Below are 18,882 nucleotides of genomic sequence, written 5' to 3'. Positions count from 1 at the left end.
TGGCTAAAATCTTGGTGGATAACAGCATACTATCAAAGGTCTGGTGGATTTAATTCCTTGGGCTGTCTTGATAGCAAAAAAAGAGGGACCAACATACTTTTGGGCATCTGGTAACAACAAAAATGTAAAATCTAAATCAAAACATACTCATTCATGAAATTATGAGGAAATTGTCGGAATAATAGTAGTAGCTCTATTCCAGGTTCCCCCTATGTTGAAGTTTTCTAAGTTGCCTACAGAGATTGTAGGAACATTGCGAATGTGGAAGGGTGAATGCGACTTATGTCGTAAAAGTGCTTTGGGTGGTCAATGGGACTAGAAAAATGTGAAATGCTGTATAGAATAAATACATACAGCCTATGGTCCTCTATCCTTTATTTCTGTTAATTATTTCAGTTAATCGTGATGATTGTTTTGCATACAGATAATGGAAACAACATTTAAGATTAGAATATTAAATCAGGCCAATTAAAAAAACATTTTTGATACAGGAATGTGGGCTTATTGAACAGTATGTTTAATAAGTATTTAAAGGTTATTATTGTCAAAAGGTACTTTTAATCTGACTAACCGCCCTTCTTGGAATGCATATTCTAATTGATTGAATATAACAGTATATGCCCAGACTATTTACTATTGCATTAATTCTTTAGAGTCAACTATGTGTGTCTTGATTTTTTATTGAATTATAGGATTGAGGATGCATTTGAATGGATTCAGTACTGATGAAATAACGTTACATCCTGATCTAAACAGCTTTGAGTAATTGGTCTTAATGTCTGCAGTTTAGGTGGCGGCACCATGATGAAAGGTGAAATGTAAAATGTCTAGGTTACTTTTAGATGTCATGTGGTGTAAAGCTGCAGCAGGACCAAAGTGCAGACAGGAAGTTGGGAGCCGCATGGTGAATGAAGGATTAAATGATAATAAAAGACAAAGTTACAGCAGGTATGAGGATAACAGGACCCGGAGCACAGACAAAGAACTGGGCAGAGTAATGGAGAAATGGCCCATCAACAGACAGGATAATCGAATCGAAGAATCCAGTGAAAAACAAGGAGAAATGGTGAGCAGTTGTACTGAGGGACAATTAGAGAATGACATACAATGCAGGTGAGTTAATCAGGTGAAGCAGCCGGAGAAGGACTACAGAGAGGATGAGGAAGGGGGACTAGCTGACATTATTAGAGCTGAACAGAAAGACAAAGAAACTATTAAACCAAGTTGAACATCTAACAGAGACGTAACCAAAAATAATTTAGGATGCAGAGACAACAGGACACAAGAAATAAGTATGAAACTAAACCTAAATGAATGAACAGACAATGCAACACCTAGATAACACAAACAGCAGGAAAGTAATGAAAATAGAAACACAATAAAGCACCCAAACCTAACACCCAAGGATCATGACATTACAATGAAAAATCAGTTCAGCCACATTACATTTTACAAAGACCTACAAGTCCCATTTTTTAATCACACCTCTACTATCAAAACATTTTCAATCAGTACTAAAATATGAGTTGGGCTAATTGTTAGGTTTAGACCTCCCTGCAGCATTTGATACTGTGGGTCACAATATCACCATGTCACAACTTCAAAATGTAGTTGGTTTTAAATGCTTAGGATCTAATCTATGCTTTTGGTGAACTTTTCTTCAACTGTCGTTTTACCCATCTGAGGGGCTCTAATAGGGTCCATCATTAGTCGTCTACAATTCATTTACAGTTTTTATTGGTTGCTTTGACCTGTTTGATGGTGATGCTGAAACTCTCAGTTTTCAGCATCACCATCTCAGCAGAGCAAAAGACACCTCTTGCAAATGAGTTAACCCATTTTCATTGGTTTGACTCATTTTCCCCACCCTTTTGCAAAACAGTTAACGCAGATGTCATTCATGCAGTCCAATCTCCATTGCTTTAGCTGTGGTAGCAAAACAGAAACCATATGTTCCAATCTCTTAGAAACTTCTTGATCAGAATGAAATCACTGAAGCACCTGATTGACACCTCTTTACACAATTTTTCAATTTGCAGTCAGTTTGCAGGCTTTACGTAAAAGGTGCCATGTTGTGTGTTGTTTCTTTGCAAGCATGGATGGTCTAAGGCAGATGAGAGTCAGAGTAAAAGGTGGATGGGTCAGGGGAAGAAGATTATGAGGAAGAGGAATCCGTGTGTGAGGTGGCAGTGTAGCTGGAAGGGCTGAAGTTACAGATGAAATTTGGGCAACTATGATTGATCATGTGGTAAATCATGGGCTTTCACTTAGAGGGGCTGGACAAAGAGTCCAAACTTTTCTCAATAGAAACACGGTTGCATCCATTGTGTTTTTCGATGGGACAGCAGGTATTGCTGCTATACAGTATATACATCTCTATCTATTTCTATAGAGGAATTCTTCAGTGCATGGAGATGGAAAGTATATGATCACTGCCCCTATGAGCAGATGCCCTTGCTCAATGCAATAACTGCTGCTGCCCAAGATGTAGATGCAGAGGCATGTCAAGGATGGATCAGGCATGCAAGAAGATTTTTCCCTATGTGCTTCACAAGGGAAAATATTGAATGTGACGTAGATGAGGCCATGTGGCCTATTCATTAGGACAGAATGGACTAGAAGGAACAAACAGCTCTAGCATTTTCTGTTGGAATCATTTTTTGGAATATTTCATTTGTTTATCTGGAAAAAAAGAATGAAGAATCAATAAAATTTGCATCACAACATATTTGCTTCTGGATCCATTTTTCACAAAAAGGCAAATTTGATTACAAATGACACTGCCATGTAAGCTGCGTACAGTCTTTGGCTACAATGAACCAGCAATGCTGCACTGATTCACATTGTATTCTGTATTTTGTTGCCCCTTGTGTAACGAATGATTGGAAGGGCTCAAACATTTGTGTGCAAGTTGTGTTGTTTGAAGGCAAAATGTGCTTTTGGATCATATGTTAAATGTTTTGGCAGAGTTGGAGCCTTTTGCAAACAAAATGTTTAATTTTGACCATTGGTGCGACTGTTTAGACCTCTGCGTTAACTGTTTTGAAAAATGTGGGTTTTTAGTTGACTGCTGTGTCAAAGAATCCAATAAAAACTGTAGTATTTGCTGCCTCACTGGTCCAGTTACAGTAAACACAATACTCCCTTTCATTATTTTGCTTAAGATATTCATATCCAGTTCCATTTCCAATTTAATGTGTTATTGAAATTTCCAAATTGGCAAAATGTACCTTTCTGAGCCTTAAAAATAATAATGAAATTGAACTTGTAAAGCCCAAATCCTTTAACAGCTCCCATATGTTTCCAAATTGATTTTAAAATATTGTAATTTCCTTTAAAGATTAAATGGGTTAACCAACCTCTTATTTTACTTCAGCACACTGATAATAACTCTCTACTCTACCAGACAATTTCTAGATGTTCTATAATGTAGATTCAAATGCATCGTAAATCACATTTTCATAGTAAAATTGTGAAATTCCTGAGAACAAGGAGACTAGATATTTCAGTTCATGTCATCAACATTTCTCTCAGTTCCACTAAAGGAAGCCCAAGTACTACTTGTGCTAGCTGTACCAGTTTGATGATACCTATGGAGTTAGAACATTTCAAGTGGGTTCTATCTGTATATTTATACAGTATATATATACTATATATATATATATATATGTGTGTGTGTGTGTGTATAAATTCCTCCAGCGAGTCCTAGATCCGCCTTAGAATCTCCTCTCAGTTGGATCTGCCTGAAAAACCTCTAAAGGGAGGGCATAGTGAGCGGATGCTTGAACCTCCTCAGCGACTGTACTCTGAACTCCTCAAACTGTTTTCAAGGCACAGCCTGGCCATCCTTTATACAGAGACAGCTTATTTCAGTTATCCCATTCTTTCCGCCTTAATAGTTTATCTGGTAACTCTTGGTGAAGGTATAAGCATTGATGGACCAGTAATTTTAGATTTTCATGACCTATCATAATAATGCCCTTAATAATGGATATAAGACCCAGTTAATCCATCCAACTTCCTCTCCATTCTGATATCAGAAATGAACAGGTAATATCAAACCACTTTGCTTGAAACAGAGACTCTAAAAGAAGGGAAAAACTTAAAATTTCATGTTGTCTGTTCATTTCTCTTGCAATGTTCTCTATAAATTAAATAAATGCTTTTTCTCCATTTTTGCTTTCAATTCATCTACAGTGCTGTCCAACTGGTCAGTTTTAGGATTTACAATTGAATAATTTTGCAATTATCACATCTGCCTTTAACACCTGTGTATTTTTTAGACCTAATATTTCCATTGTTCATCGCATTTTAATTCTGCATTTGCTCTCCGTCTGTGACATTATCTTTGCCTGAAAGACAAAACAAATTCAATCAGATTATTTATCAAAACAGCTAAAATCAACATTTTAAAAGTAACAGCCTGTGTGGATGAGTTCAAAGTAGCAAAGCCGAAGAGCTGTCTCTTCAATGTTCAGCTCTTGTTTTACAGAGATTTGCAGCTATAAACAGTTTGTTTAAAAAAGTACAAACACACACACACACACACACACACACACACACACACACACACACACACACACGCACACACACATATATATATATATACATGTATATATATATATATATATATATATATATATATATATATATATATATATATATATATATATATATACATGAGCATTGGATTGGATAGATATTTTGTTTTTTCTAAAGATATTTGTGTGCTGTTGCAGCAGCAGATATAACATTGGCAGTAAAGTTTTAGAAGCCTGGTTTGAGGCTTAAACAAAAAAAAAAAAATCAATAAACAAACATAAGGACATGCTCCATAGTGGAGAGAGAAACCGGTAAATATGAGCAGTTCAATTCAAAAATAAACAAGCAGTTCTGTCCACATCCAATAAAAAAAACATTGAAATAAGTTTAAACTTTAAATAGGTTTACGCATGATTTATATTATAGAGAAACATTTCACCAGCAGATGGCATCAGTGCTCTTCTATATCAGAGGAACAAGTAATTTTCAACATATCCTCCACACACTTGATCTGTTTTTCTTCCGTTTTCATTAAGAACATAATTACAGTGATACTGGGGACTGAATACCCGGTGCAACACAAACAGCGCCCAATCCCCCAGCTCTTCATCCACCCCTCTGAAAAGCACAGATAAACCCTTACATCATTGTAAGTACCATACTCTTTGCTTTTCAGGTACAAATTGTGCCCTGAGATCCGTCTTAGAGAAAACAGGAATACTTCATCATGTCCTTGAGAACATGTTCTTGTGTAAACGCCTCATTTCGTGCATAATAGAATTTGCGCGGTGCATCCAGTTCCTGCAGCTTCACCAAACACTTTTGAGTTTCTGTTTTCCTTTCACCATCTTCACAGTGACGGCTGATAACTTGGGTGGCAGGTACTAATGTTGGTCAGTTCTGCCTGGTGTCCAGTTCCTCCTCTGAGTGCGATGTAAGCTGTTGAAGCCCCCTTCACACCAGGCTTAGTCTACTCTATGATTTTTGAAAAGATACATGTCTCTAGATAATGTTTTGGTATGATAACCCTTCCAAATCAATAGCTTAGTCCCAGTTATCAGCTCATGAATTGAACAACCTCTTAAGATAAATTCTGTTTTTTGACACTGTTGGTTTAGGCTTATGTTATGTTATGACCTGGTCACAGGTCTAGAATATAGTGTTTGGTATCATCTTAAAGGGAACCCTCTAGGCTTTCATGTAAAAATTATGATCAAGTTTTGCCACTCTGAGATGGACCAAAAAGTGATCTGGCACATGGACTAATAGCAAAGCCGTAACGAAGGACCCTTCTGTTAACCGCCTCTGGTTATTCATAAATCACTAATCGACCCAGGTATGTCCTGCACAGATAGAGGATTGATTTTAAAATCAAGTCAGTATCATGGAACCTATGGAGATTTAGAGTGGGACTCTGCAGGGTCGTTATACAGCATGAAGCATAAAATGTGTCTCGCATGTCTCCCATTTATTTCTAAGCATCACCAATATTAAAGAAAACTACCCTTAGCTGAAGGCCAGTCATCTGCTCTCTCAGTGCACATCCCTGTGACCTGTCCAGTGTTTGCAAAAGGCATAAAATTAGATACAGAATGCAGCCATTGTCTTCTGGCTTTTAGTTTTCCATGCAGACCATCTGCCACAGCTACATTTCAACCTTCAGCTCCAGAGGTAAACCATTAGGGGACTGTGCCTGGCACGGCAGGCCCAAGGTGCAGTAGCAGCGGTTTGTTGTCAATGCTACTTACTGCGCCGTTCCTTTCAGAAAACACATCGGCAGACAGAAGTTATGGACTGAAGACTTTTCTGTAGGAAATCAACATTGTTTCGCCAGTACTCATCTGCATGGACCGGCGTAGCATTGGCCTAATACCAAGGCAACGAAAAGCAGTGCTGCAAACATTTCATGTAATGCTGGTAGCTGCACAGCTACCATACATCTGCATCTAGCTACTGCTCTGGTAGCAACAAAAAAGGATCTACAATCTCCAAACATTGAATACGGTCATGATCAAGTTATTTGCGCAGAGACATCAGCGTGTCAGGAACTCCAGGTTAAATAGGGTTTGCCTGCTGTGGAGAAGTGCACACACCTCCAAATCGCACATCGGCTGTTTGACCCAAGAAAGCTGTGAGATTTCAGTCTTCAGCATAACAAAATTAGAAATCCCCTCACCTTCATGAGCTAAAGTGGCTGATAAACTAAAAATAAAGGTACCGATAATGTTTGCTCCTCCACAGCAAAGTTAAAACTGATGGTTGAGGTGCAGAAACCTTACATATCAACATATACTGTATAGGGGAATTCTGTGGTTTGTGAAGAGCAGTTCTAGTGGAGATGGAACGACCACAGCAGAAGCTTTGTGATAGGTTTGGCAAAAAATGTCCACAGGAAACCCTGCAGACATTTTTCCTTTTTATTGTTGGATATTATTCTAATATGTTTGAACAAGGACCTAAGTGAATGGCCCAATGAGTGAGAAAAGCAGCTTTTGTATAATAAATGCATGCTGCACATCTCTTATTTGTGAGGATTTAAAAAAAACAGATTAGCCTTAAAGAAATTGGTGCCACTTTCTTAAATATTCACCCAGCTCTCCAAACCTTGAGCAAATAGCACTCACGTGTTATGTTACTATTTCCATTCTGGCAAAGCAATCTTTCGTTTACTGACAAGAGATCAAGTGCTTGGAAACAAGCGCTGCTCTTCATGGGTTGGCAATAAGTGACCCCCCCCCCCCCCCCATCTAAGAGCAGAGCTGACCTAACAATCCCCAGCACTCTGTGAGCGAGGAAGTCTCTCAGTTATTGCCAAACACATTTGTCATTGTTGCTGTGGATGACAACAGTGTGACAGCATGTCAGCGTTTCCTGTGGCTTCTTAGAAAATGGACTGGAGAGATTCACAGCCCTGATGTTTAGAACTTCAAGTTTAAAAAAAAGCCCCAAAGGTGACTCTATAAAGGTTGAAAAAAAAAAACAACACGACTGGACTTCTGTTTTTGTAGTTGAAAATGTTTCTCCATCATATCCCCAAAGGTGAATCCTATTGGAACTTAAAAATCAGCACAATCACATTTGGCTGTAGACGTTTGTCTAAAATAAACCTTAACAGGACTATGTAACAAGAATGTGAAAATGAGTTAAGAGCAACAATATTCAATCCGCATATTGGATTTTTTAAGAGAAAAGTCTCTAATAAAAGAAAAGACAATACATTTCTAATTAGAACAACAGCAAACAACAACAATATTAATGATAATAATAACAATAATAATATTTAAAAATAATATCTAATAACAACTTAACAGAGAGGGTATTTTCAGTATCATAAGTTGTAAACTAATTGATCCAAATGCTTTTGGTTCTGTTGCCGTGGTTTCCATGTAGGTCTCAATCTAAGGTGGTCCTGATGTCAAAAAGCATTAAAAATGCATCTTTTTGTACCCCAACGAACACAATAAAGGTTTCATGGATCTCTGAATGTGTTTGAATAAATCTGCTCAGTGTGGGTTTTACTAATTCAGGTTTGATCAGATTTTGATTTGGGGATGATAAAATGCAGTCTGAAGGCATGTATTATTCATTTCATAAAAATGAAATAGCCGTTTGTGCCATCAGGAAGATTCAAAGCAGATGATAACTTAGGGTGACCATACTTTGATTTTTTTAAAGGAGGACAACACTTGGCCCAGTTTGGAAACACATTAATGGTACTCTCTTTACCCAAAGAAACCTTTTAATGTTTTACATATTTAAAGAAATTTAATAATGACAAAAATACTGTATTTACTGAAAACTAACCCGTAACATTAATAGCTCACTTTTTGATTCATACTGGACCTCATTCTCCAGATTTTGCTGCAGAGCTGGTCTTACAGTTTTTGGTTGCTCGACAAATTCGAATGAAAGCCTTTGCACCAAGTGTCTTTGAAATGATATTGCCCAAGCAGAATCCCCTTCAGTGACTCAACAGGAAGCTGGTTCCTCTCCTTGGTCCACTGGCTCTGAATCAGAGAGGAAACCCTCTCAAGGTTTGCTCTGTGTGAGGGAACTACAAAGACGAGCTGCTTAATCTTCAGTAATTCTAAGTAACGTGTCATGATTTTGGTCTTCTCAGAATATTTGGTCCATTTGACATGCATCCTAACCCTCATACCTTGCATGGCCTTTATTTAAAATCTCTTTCCATGTCCAGGTCACAGATGAGGCTGATGGCACCTTCGTCATACACAGAAGCATCTATGCCAGTTTTTCACACAGTGCAACTCTGCCACCCATTTGCCCCGAACAGCATGGCTCGACCAAAATTGATTTTGGAATTCGTCTTTAAAGCTATACTTGTGCTACTGACATTTAGTTTATTCCCGATTGGGCTTCTTTTGAACATTTTAAGAGCTTGCTTGAGAAAAACAAATAGCTTTGAATGTGTTGGAAAAATTTGGGCTGCTTTTCACAACGTACGCTGGGTTTTTAGAAAGTATTTACAGGAAAATTCTAATCAATACTTATCATTGCAATAAAAAATGTTGTATCTGTATGCTCATAGCATTAGGTCATTTGTTTAAATGTAGAGAATCTGTGAGAATTGACATCATCAATCAGAGATGGTCACTGGTTAATCAAGAGCTATGGTGAAATGATGTTGGTCAATGTCAATTATAAACAGCCACAAATGGGGTTAAGAGTTCAACTAAGCTACACTGTGGTGTGTTGGCCTGAAGTCTCTTTTCTGTTAAGTTTTGACTTGATGTTGAGAGACAACATCATGCTGACATGGAGAAAATACAAAAAAAGGTCCAGGAAGGAATGGGAGGCTGAGCCGGAGCTTAAATCATGGATTGTTCCCAGTTCCATAGGATCTCTTCAAAACGTGTTGCAAGTGTTGCAGTACAGACAACTGAGAGCAACTTCATGATTTCAAAGAACATACTTGCAATAAAGGTCAACATCCCTCAATACAAGAGAAGGCAGATGATATGATACACAAAAGTAAGATCACTTTATTTTTTCTATGCAATGTGTGTGATGGCCTTAATCGTTTCTGACATGTTCCACTTTTTTATAATGCTTATATAATCTGTTACAAAGGGGAACCTGGATTTTATCCTGTGTGTCTTTTTGTAGCTCATAAACTAAACTCACGGATGCCAATAGTTTTAAATATAAAAAAAAAACATGTGATGAGACTTTATTCCATAACCAAATGAGTTTTCATGCCAGGCACATGTGCCCAAGACAAGGGACAAACTGAATTCTGGTACAACATCTATCAGACAGGGATAGAAGGATGGAGGGAAGAAAGGAAAACCCTGCTCAGATGTGGTTCATGTCTTTGAGGGCTTTGGATTCCCCACAGCTGCCTGGGAAAAGGGGGAAACAGCAAAACTAAACAGAAACATGACAAAAGCCAACCTCTTGGCTGTCACATCCTCACTTTCTGTCCAGGCAGAATTCGCTCAACATGAAGGCATTTTACAGTATGCCTCTTCGTTTCATGTTCTTGCATCTCATCAATCTGATGAACAAGACAAACAAATAATAGGAAACGCTGGTTTGGAAGTAAACTGTTGTGCTTCTTGTAAGATTTAAGTGCTGCACTATTTGCAGTAAATTCCTGCCTGTCAGCGCTATCGTGGGAAAGACAAAATGTCATGTACAAAAAAACGATATTAAATGATAAGTGCGGAACATTTGGTCAGATCATGGCAAACTTCAGAGTGAAGAGGATTATTAATGGTAAATTTTGACACAAACACTAATGAAGCCACTTTACCACAGTAATAAACAAGGGTTAACCTTCAGCTGGTCTGTCGTAATCTCCTCACATGCTCCTGCATTGAAAGTGCATATTTTTTTCATATCACAACACTCTATCAACATTTAACGAGATTTGATATGATTTTATGAAAACAGTTCAAAGTAGTGCGTGACTGTGGAGCAGAAGGAAAAGAAAACATTTTGGTGAATATATTTCTGAAGTCAAAGACTAAAGTCTCTGTCAAATTAGTCAACAGAGTCCACATTAAAATAAGAAGCAACCAAGAGAGTAACTCTGGAGGAGCTGCAATGATCCACAGCTCAGGCGAGCAAATCAGCCCTTTTATTGAAAAGTACCAAGAAGAAAGCCATTGTTTTAAAAAGCCATAAAAAATAAGCACAGTTTTCCTCAAGCCATGGAGCGTACACAGCAAACATGAAAAAGAAGGTGCTCTGGTCAACAGAGACCGAAATGTAACATTTTTAGTCTATGTCACGCTTATCTACAGCGTGGATGGGAATGATACGATGACAAATAAAAAAAAAAGATGATAGATGTAGCAAAATGCAGAGGAATATTGAGAGAAAACCTGTGACAGACTAGAAAACATTTGACTTGGGCAGTGCTTCACCTTCAGACAGGATGGAGCAAAATTATACAGCCAGAGCATCAACAGAAGGGTTTCAATCACAGGATATTGAGGTTTCCGAATGGCCCAGTCAATGTGCAGACCATTTGAGAACCCGCTGCAACCTGCTGGTTAAAAAATTCTGTTTACAGGCTGTTGTGCAACAGTAGGTTTGTTATGGCCATCAATAACTATGTATAAGTGCATTAAACATCAAGTACTGCACATGTATACAGATTAAACACAAAGTTATCTGGAAAATACAATAATTATTTAAAAAAAATACTTCTATCTCTAATAAAATTTTCTTGAGCCAAAAATCTCTTACCAGACTGGTAACATAAAAAAAAGAATACGGAAAGCTAATAATACAATTTTGCATGTTGCAACTGTGATGACAATGTATAATTTTTTTAAATCCAATTCACAAGTATTGGTGTTGGTGTTTCACATTAACTCCAAATGCAATTTTGGAGTTTGTGACAGTGATGTGATCAAATTTCAAAAGGTAGTACCTTTGCATAACACTGTAGGCTATACATGTCGTTGACATTATGACGTCAGTGTGACGAATAAAAAAATCTCTCTGTTTGTGGAGAACCAGAAGGAAAAGGTAAGACAAGAACCTAGAATTATCCCTCCAACCCCAGTAAAACACCTCAGGCTATATCCATAGTTACCCTGGAAATTAAGAGAGAAAAAAAAATCTGCGCTTTTCACTTCACTACAGTGAGTCATCACGGTTTCTGAATCCAATCTTAGTACTAGCTGGCTCAGTATTGTTCATGTTTTAGTAAAATACTGAAACATGAACTAGAGTCTCATATCTCATGCCGGTGGTATAAACTGATCGCTCGGTGTCTTGGTAAATGCGAGAAGTGGATATGAAGCGCTCTATTCAAAAAAGTCTATTTACTCCTACTTTGCAATCCAAATGAAATGAAAGTGGCTTTAAGCTCCGTCTAGTATAATTATTTCAGATTAAACAGCAGGAAGGGACGACGCAAATCTGCTGCAGTGGTTTCCGTGGTAACCTGGTCACTATGACTACATCTTTTTTGTTTTCACTCAACTCCTCTAAGTTGGTCCTCTGTCTCCAGAGCTATTACTCACCCCTCGCAGGGAAAATATGGTTTCAGACATGGGATCTGACTCATTTCCACCAGCATGGCCTGATGAGCAGGATCCAGCCACTGGAAGAGCTCCACCTCTCCTACCCAGCATGGTTTCACCTTCCTGACATTAAAAACACTCCACAGTGTTTTGGGAATACTTGTGTGAAAACTGCCCGGCTGAGCCTCTCCCATGCTGGCTCGTCCCACCTGTGTGTACTGTATGCAATGTAGAACTTTGTTTAGACAACAAAGCCTGAAATAAAACCTGATCATCCAGTTTATTTTCTCCATTCTGTCATCGTGGTACCACATCATAGTTATTTCTGGCCCAGAATAATGGAATATTCCTCCTAAAAATAAAAATGCAGAACTTGTGATCAGAGCCTTGTGATGTTAGTAGCCAAAAGGTTGTCACGGAAAATACGCCAACGAAATGTTCCGTAATAGCCTCAATTTTTAAGACTTATATTAGCTTTTCATCTTCAGGTATCAATCTATTCAACTTTAAACAGCAACTTGAAAAACGAATCAAATGCAAGTAAAGTGGTAAATCTTTAAATGGAAACTGAAATAGATATTAAATGTAAAACTCAAGCAAATCTGTAAGAATGTGCTAAAATGATAAAACTCAACAAAGAGAAAGATTTAAACTAAAGGACATTAGAATGAGAGAAAGTATACTCAATGGTACGAGTCTAACCAGAGAAGGGAGACAACTGAAGACATTATGACTAGAACCAAATTTCAAGCGTTATCAACAATATTACATTTTGAATTCCTAAAACTAAGAATGGAAAAAAAGCACAAAATGATGTTCTATTTTGAGGAAATGTTAAAAAGAGGAACCTGAGAAACCAAGCAACCTTTCCGGCTTAAAAATTATAAGGACATTAGGACCTCAGTTACCCACTGTGTGTCTGCTGCATTTCCGGTTAAAACATTCTTGTTATTCGTTCAGCGAAGCAAGCCGAGGTTTGTAGCATAGCCAGAAGCTGTACTTACTCAAGCAGAAGTAAAAAGTAGAGTGCAGTAGTGCTACTCCTAGAAGTACAGTAAATAAGTTGCCAAAGTATATGTAACTTAGTAAATGTAACTAGTTACTACACACGTCTCATTTTGATTTCTCCATCAAAAAAATTAGCCCTTTGTCTTCCTCTAGGCCTCCTGCCTGGCTGTTCCAGCCTTCTACCGATGTACTCACTATGCCTCCTCTTTACATGTCCAAACCATCTCAGTCCGGCCTCTCTGGCTTTATCTCCAACACATCTAACGAGCTGTCCCTCTGATTTATTCATTCCTGATCCTATTCATCCTCGTCACTCCCAAAGAGAACCTTAACATCTCCATGCATGCTACCTCCACCTCTGCCTCCTGTCTCTTCCTTGGTGCCACTGCTTATAAACCATACAACCATACGATCGCTGGTCTCACCACCATCTTGTAAATCTTTTCTTTAATTCTCACAGAGACTCTTTTATCACACAACACACACTTTCCTCCACATGTTCCAACCTGCTTTTTCTTCACTTCCTTTTCGCACTTAACATTGCTCTGGACTGTTGACCTTAAGTACCTAAAATCTTCTTTATCTCTGCGTCATGTAACCTTACGGCTCCACCTGGGTCTCTCTCATTCACTCATGTATTCTGTCTTGCTCAAGCTAACCTTCAGTCCTCTTCTTTCTATGGCAAACCTCCATCTCTCCAGATTTCCCTCCATCTGTTCCCTGATCACAATGTCATCTGCAACCATCATAGTCCATGGAGATACCAGTCTAACCTCATCTGTCAACTTGTCCATCACCACAGCAAACAAGAAGGTGTTCAGAGCCAATTCTTGATGCAGTCCCTCTTCCACCTTGAACTCCTCTGACATACCTACAGCACACCTCACCACTGTCTTACAGCTCTCATACATGTCCTTTCCTGATCTGTGCCATTCTGCTTTCTGCACTGTACCATTTCCCCCCGCCCCGCTGTAATCAACCTCATGTCGCAGACGGGTTTCCCGCACTATTGAAGCTCTCCACAGCCACCAAACCAGTAGCAGATTATCGAAAGCTTTTGCCTGTAGATGTCCAGTGTTTCAGAATGAGCTGTTTTAGCGCACTTTTTTGCAAATAGGCTGGTACCCCTAACTCAACGTTAACCCTCACACCTATTTAGGCAATGTGGCTGGGACATTGCGTTCAAAAATGAAATGAAGCCACGCAACACAGTTTGCTGTGACTGGGAGACTATGCATAAACACATGGTGTTTATTCGCTTGGGTTGGGCTCGGCTGGAGTTGCTTGGTGAGGGCAAGTGCCTGCCGATTGTGATGTAATATTTGAGAGGTTTTTGAAATGGCTTCTTTTTACAGACACCAACAAAACATTTGATTATTGGCAAATAAATAGTGGGATCTTTGTTTCAGCTGTTTCTAGAAGCAGTACAGACCCAACTGAAAGTACAGAAACATACAAAAAGTACATTTTGCACCATAATAGGTCCACTTTAATCACCCTAACCTGCCGAACATCCTTCCCATCTCTGTCTTGCTGCCTAACCTGTATAAATTCTTCTCTCCCTCCTTACTGTCCAATTTATCATTCAAGTCACTGTATGCTCTTTGCTTGGCCTTAGCTACTTATACCTTGACTTTGTATTGCATATCTACTACTGGTGAGTCTTTTCAGTCATCACAGTGTGCCGCTTCTTCTTTGCTGATCTGGTTCTTCCTACTCACTCCTGTACTATTTAAACAGATTAAAACCCCACTGAGATCAAGATCTCATTTGCAAGGGGGACCTGGGCAGAAAGTCTGTAGCACACATTAAAAGAGTTACCCAAGTCAAACACATTTAAAAGACAATCAATTAAAACCATTGCTACAATTTTTAAAATGTAAATTAGGATATTAAATGTAAAATAGATTCATGTTGATTTTTCTTAATAACATTCTCTTTTCAGAATAAGGAATGATAATGTTAGAATATCTGAGCTCTGCTATGAAATCATAAAAGCTAGTCCTGGTGCGGTGCTGAGTTTGAAAGACTGTAAGTGCTTTGGATTAAAAATAGAATGTATTTTTCTGTTTTTGAATAAAACATATTACATCATATTTTCTATGGGAAAAAATAAAATGGAAAAACTTCAAAATCTGATGCTTATAATTGCTATATGCCACAAATGTCAAACATAAATGAACACGAGAAGGGCATATCTATAAAGTCATATATATCTCACAGCTTAAGTCCTTGGACATTCAGGAAAAGGAGAAAAAAAGGAGCTTGGACAGCAATGCTAAATGGAAAGAAAAAATCCCCCCCCCTCCATAAAATCCTGTCAGTTGTTTTCCACTTTTTCCTTCTGTGCTGTTTCAAGTGGTTTTTAAAAACGGCTTGTGGTTTTCCAGCTTTCCATTTGGATTTGGCTGAAGTTCTTTTTTCCTGCAGAGGAAACGGGAAACGGCAGCAGTCAAAATGAAACTCTAGATCCTGGACACATTGCTTTTAAAATGAGATTTAATTGGAGAGTAAGACGCAATCCGTGACAAAATCCAATGAAGCCTTTTAATTAAACACGGAATATACTTAAAGTCATCTTGACCTCTGAATGTCATGATTTTGGACTTTTGTTTTTCTTTTGGACTTTTCTGGACTGATTATTCCACTCCATGCTCCACTCCTCTCAGCCACCAGTCACTATCCTGTCTGTTCAGTCTCCTCCCAGGCAACACTTAGCTAGCACCTCAATCAGCTCCACCTGCTGCTGCAATCAGTTAGTCTCTGCTCACCTGTGACTCTGCCTATACACCTGCTTCAGCTTACCACTCCCTGCCAGAACGTCCTGTCTTGTCCCGCTGCCTGCATGTATCGTTCCCCAGTGTCTTCTTGTCGCTCTGCCTGTTTATTTCCTGGCCCTGCTCACGCCCTGCCCTTCCTGGTTTGTTTTACTAGTGCTTGTGTACACCGCCTGGTAAAGGTCTCTTCTGGATTCTTCGTGCCTCGATCTGCCTCACTGGGAAACTCATCTACAGCTTCAGGTCTGCTTCAGCATTCAGCTCACCATCAAGTCTGATTCTGCCTCCATCACCTGGTCAGCTTGCTTCTGTCTGTTCCTGCCCTGGTCAGCTAGTCCTGCCTGCCTTCCACATCACTTTCTCCCTTTTAAAATAAACTTTTTAAAAGCAACCTCTGTGTCCGGCTTGGATATCGAGTTCTCAGTTATCAATTCATTACACTGAATTCATAGAACTCCCCTCTTTTAGGACTATTCCTCAAGAAAGGCCTGTTGGTGGTGGAATATACTTTGGAAAACAGTTTAGAAAAAGATAGAACAGCACTTAAATTAAACTGAGGAACTTTAATTTCATACTAAAACAGAATCTGCTGTTTACAGCCATCTTTGAAAATCCAGCAGCACTTTAACCAGCTGTTATGTTCATTAATCTTATTACTAGATTTTTAATTAGATCTAGTTTAATTAGATTTAGTTGTGCGACATCTTATTAAAAACCTACAATATTTTTCATCAGAGCAAAGCCTGCCTTGTAAATGTAAAGCTCTGTCAGCATGTGAAGTGGGGTTTAAAGGATTTCTTTGAGGGCTGGACATGAACTGGTTTTAGCTCAACACCCGGTTGCATCTGTGTTTGAGACTCATTAAGCCCTTAAAGAGGAAGTAGTTCCTACTTTGGCCAGTTCTTTTCACACTCTGCTCAGAAACTGCCCGTTGAGCCAGCTAACATCACTCAGTTAGTGAAGGGCTGAAGAAACCTCCACCACTTTATAAATTGCATGACTTTTTTTTGTGGGTGGGGGGAGTACTTAGCATAAAATTAAAACAATGCAAAGTGATGGATAAAAGCGATGTATAAGCACTGTGAGAACATTCGTCTAGCTGACGACGGTTTGCTAAAGGTGCTGAAGTTACCGTCCACTGCAGAGCTTACTGTCAGCAAAAGGACTGTTTTATGGTTGGATGACACATTTGTCTTATCTGGTTCAATTTCAAAAATACCTGATGTTGGGGATCCCAGCCACATGGAGAACAAGGACTGAACTGACGGAGAACAAAAAGAGTCTGGTAAAGAACTTGAAATCCCTGGATGCACGGCATTAACCCATTTTCATGATGAGCTCCTAGGAAGCAGAGGTTCCCACCACGCTGCATTCCCCATGACGTGGTATAGGTATGAAAACAGTGGACGCAGCAGCATTCTTTTCTCACGAGCTGCAACTGCTGCACAAAGGAGAATGTCTTGAGCTTGGTGGTTGGGTAAAAGACTGAACTATCAGGGAAGAAGCTTGGAAGAAGACGTTTCAAGGTTGTTCTCTGTGTATCCATTGATTCTTTAAAACAGTTTAACTTTAATGAAAGCTTTATTCCATCTTTTTAAAACACAAACTGGAAAATATTCCATACTTTTCCATAGGACCACCTTGGATTTAGATATTAAAAAATTCAACATGGACTAAATGTGAGCTATATTATGCCACAGTGATTACAGATTCTTTTAAACACAGCTATAAAATGATTTGTCAAATCTCTATTTATGTAAATCAAAACATGTGTGCTCTTAGTTCTCCCAAACACACACAGTCAAGACTAAAATGAATACTATATCAAATGCCTTTTTTAATAAAGTGTATTTTTTTTCCTTCTAAGACAGTTTCATTATTGTTTGAAAGATGGCAGTCTCATATGTTATCAGAATAAAATGAATGACTAACTGTAGACCTGAATGTGTCAGGGGCATTACTAATTTCGGGCTTAACTGTACATGATATCCTTTTTACCGAAATGTGTCCCATTCCAGAATAGTTATGATGATTCATCTTTTACCTTTTTAAGTTACCATTACATTTCAAAAACACGTCAGCAGCTGTCCTACACCGTTCAAAAAAACTGTGTGAACATAAAGTGATATTTCATGTTTTTGTTCATAAATCCTTTACATCTTCTCGTTTTGGGACAGAGCACGGCTTCCCCTACCACCTGTACCATTTTTTCCCCCTCGGTTGTGTCTCACCAATGTGCAAAGAAAGTTGTTTAAAAAGAACAAGTGTCACCAGGAAAGGTAGCTCTGATCTTCTACATCTTTGTCGCTGTGCTCATCCAACCTGTCACAGTGAACAGATCCAACGTAGCCTTTTCTGCACATGTCGATGCATATAGAAAGTTTTATCCACCCACATGCAACCGTGCCTCATCGTGTCTCGGCACGCTGGTTTCTTTCTCCACTACAGAAACTGACGTTTGGCGTGCTAAATAAGGCATGAATCATCAAGATGTGCACAGCAGCGCGCGGTACATCAGCCCTGTAGGTTAAATCGTACTGAAAACCCGTGTCTCTGAAACTGTCTACGTTTGCAGCGCCACGAAATCAAAACAGAGTTTAAGTACTTCATCTTAATTAGTATGGGCAGAGTCAGAATAAGGCTCTCTGCTCCTCACTTTGCACTACAAATGACAGCGATAAAGAGGGATGGTCCACGAGACTCAGAGTGGAGTTAATGACTTCACCCACACCTCTCTAACAGCCTAGTGTTTGAACAAGACTCATTTGTTTCAGCTGTAAGGCGTAGGATGGGATGAGTTTGTGAATCATAGACGGACTGGCAAAGGTAGTAAACAAACCTGTCTGTGAAAGTGCACGGTAGGTGGCTGCTGTCTCCATGGTGACCAGCCCTCACACTCAGATGGCTCCCTGGAGAACCAACTTGTTGTTTAGCCCGCACATGTGCCCACACACACACACACACACACACACACATGAACACTTTATTTCACAGCTCTGCACGTCAGCCATGTGGGCTTTCCGTTTCCCACCGCCGCAGAGCCAAGCTTGGCT

This window comes from Fundulus heteroclitus, chromosome 6 (assembly GCF_011125445.2).
Source record: "Fundulus heteroclitus isolate FHET01 chromosome 6, MU-UCD_Fhet_4.1, whole genome shotgun sequence".
NCBI classification, from domain to species: domain Eukaryota; kingdom Metazoa; phylum Chordata; class Actinopteri; order Cyprinodontiformes; family Fundulidae; genus Fundulus; species Fundulus heteroclitus.
This window is presented reverse-complemented; position numbering follows the sequence as displayed.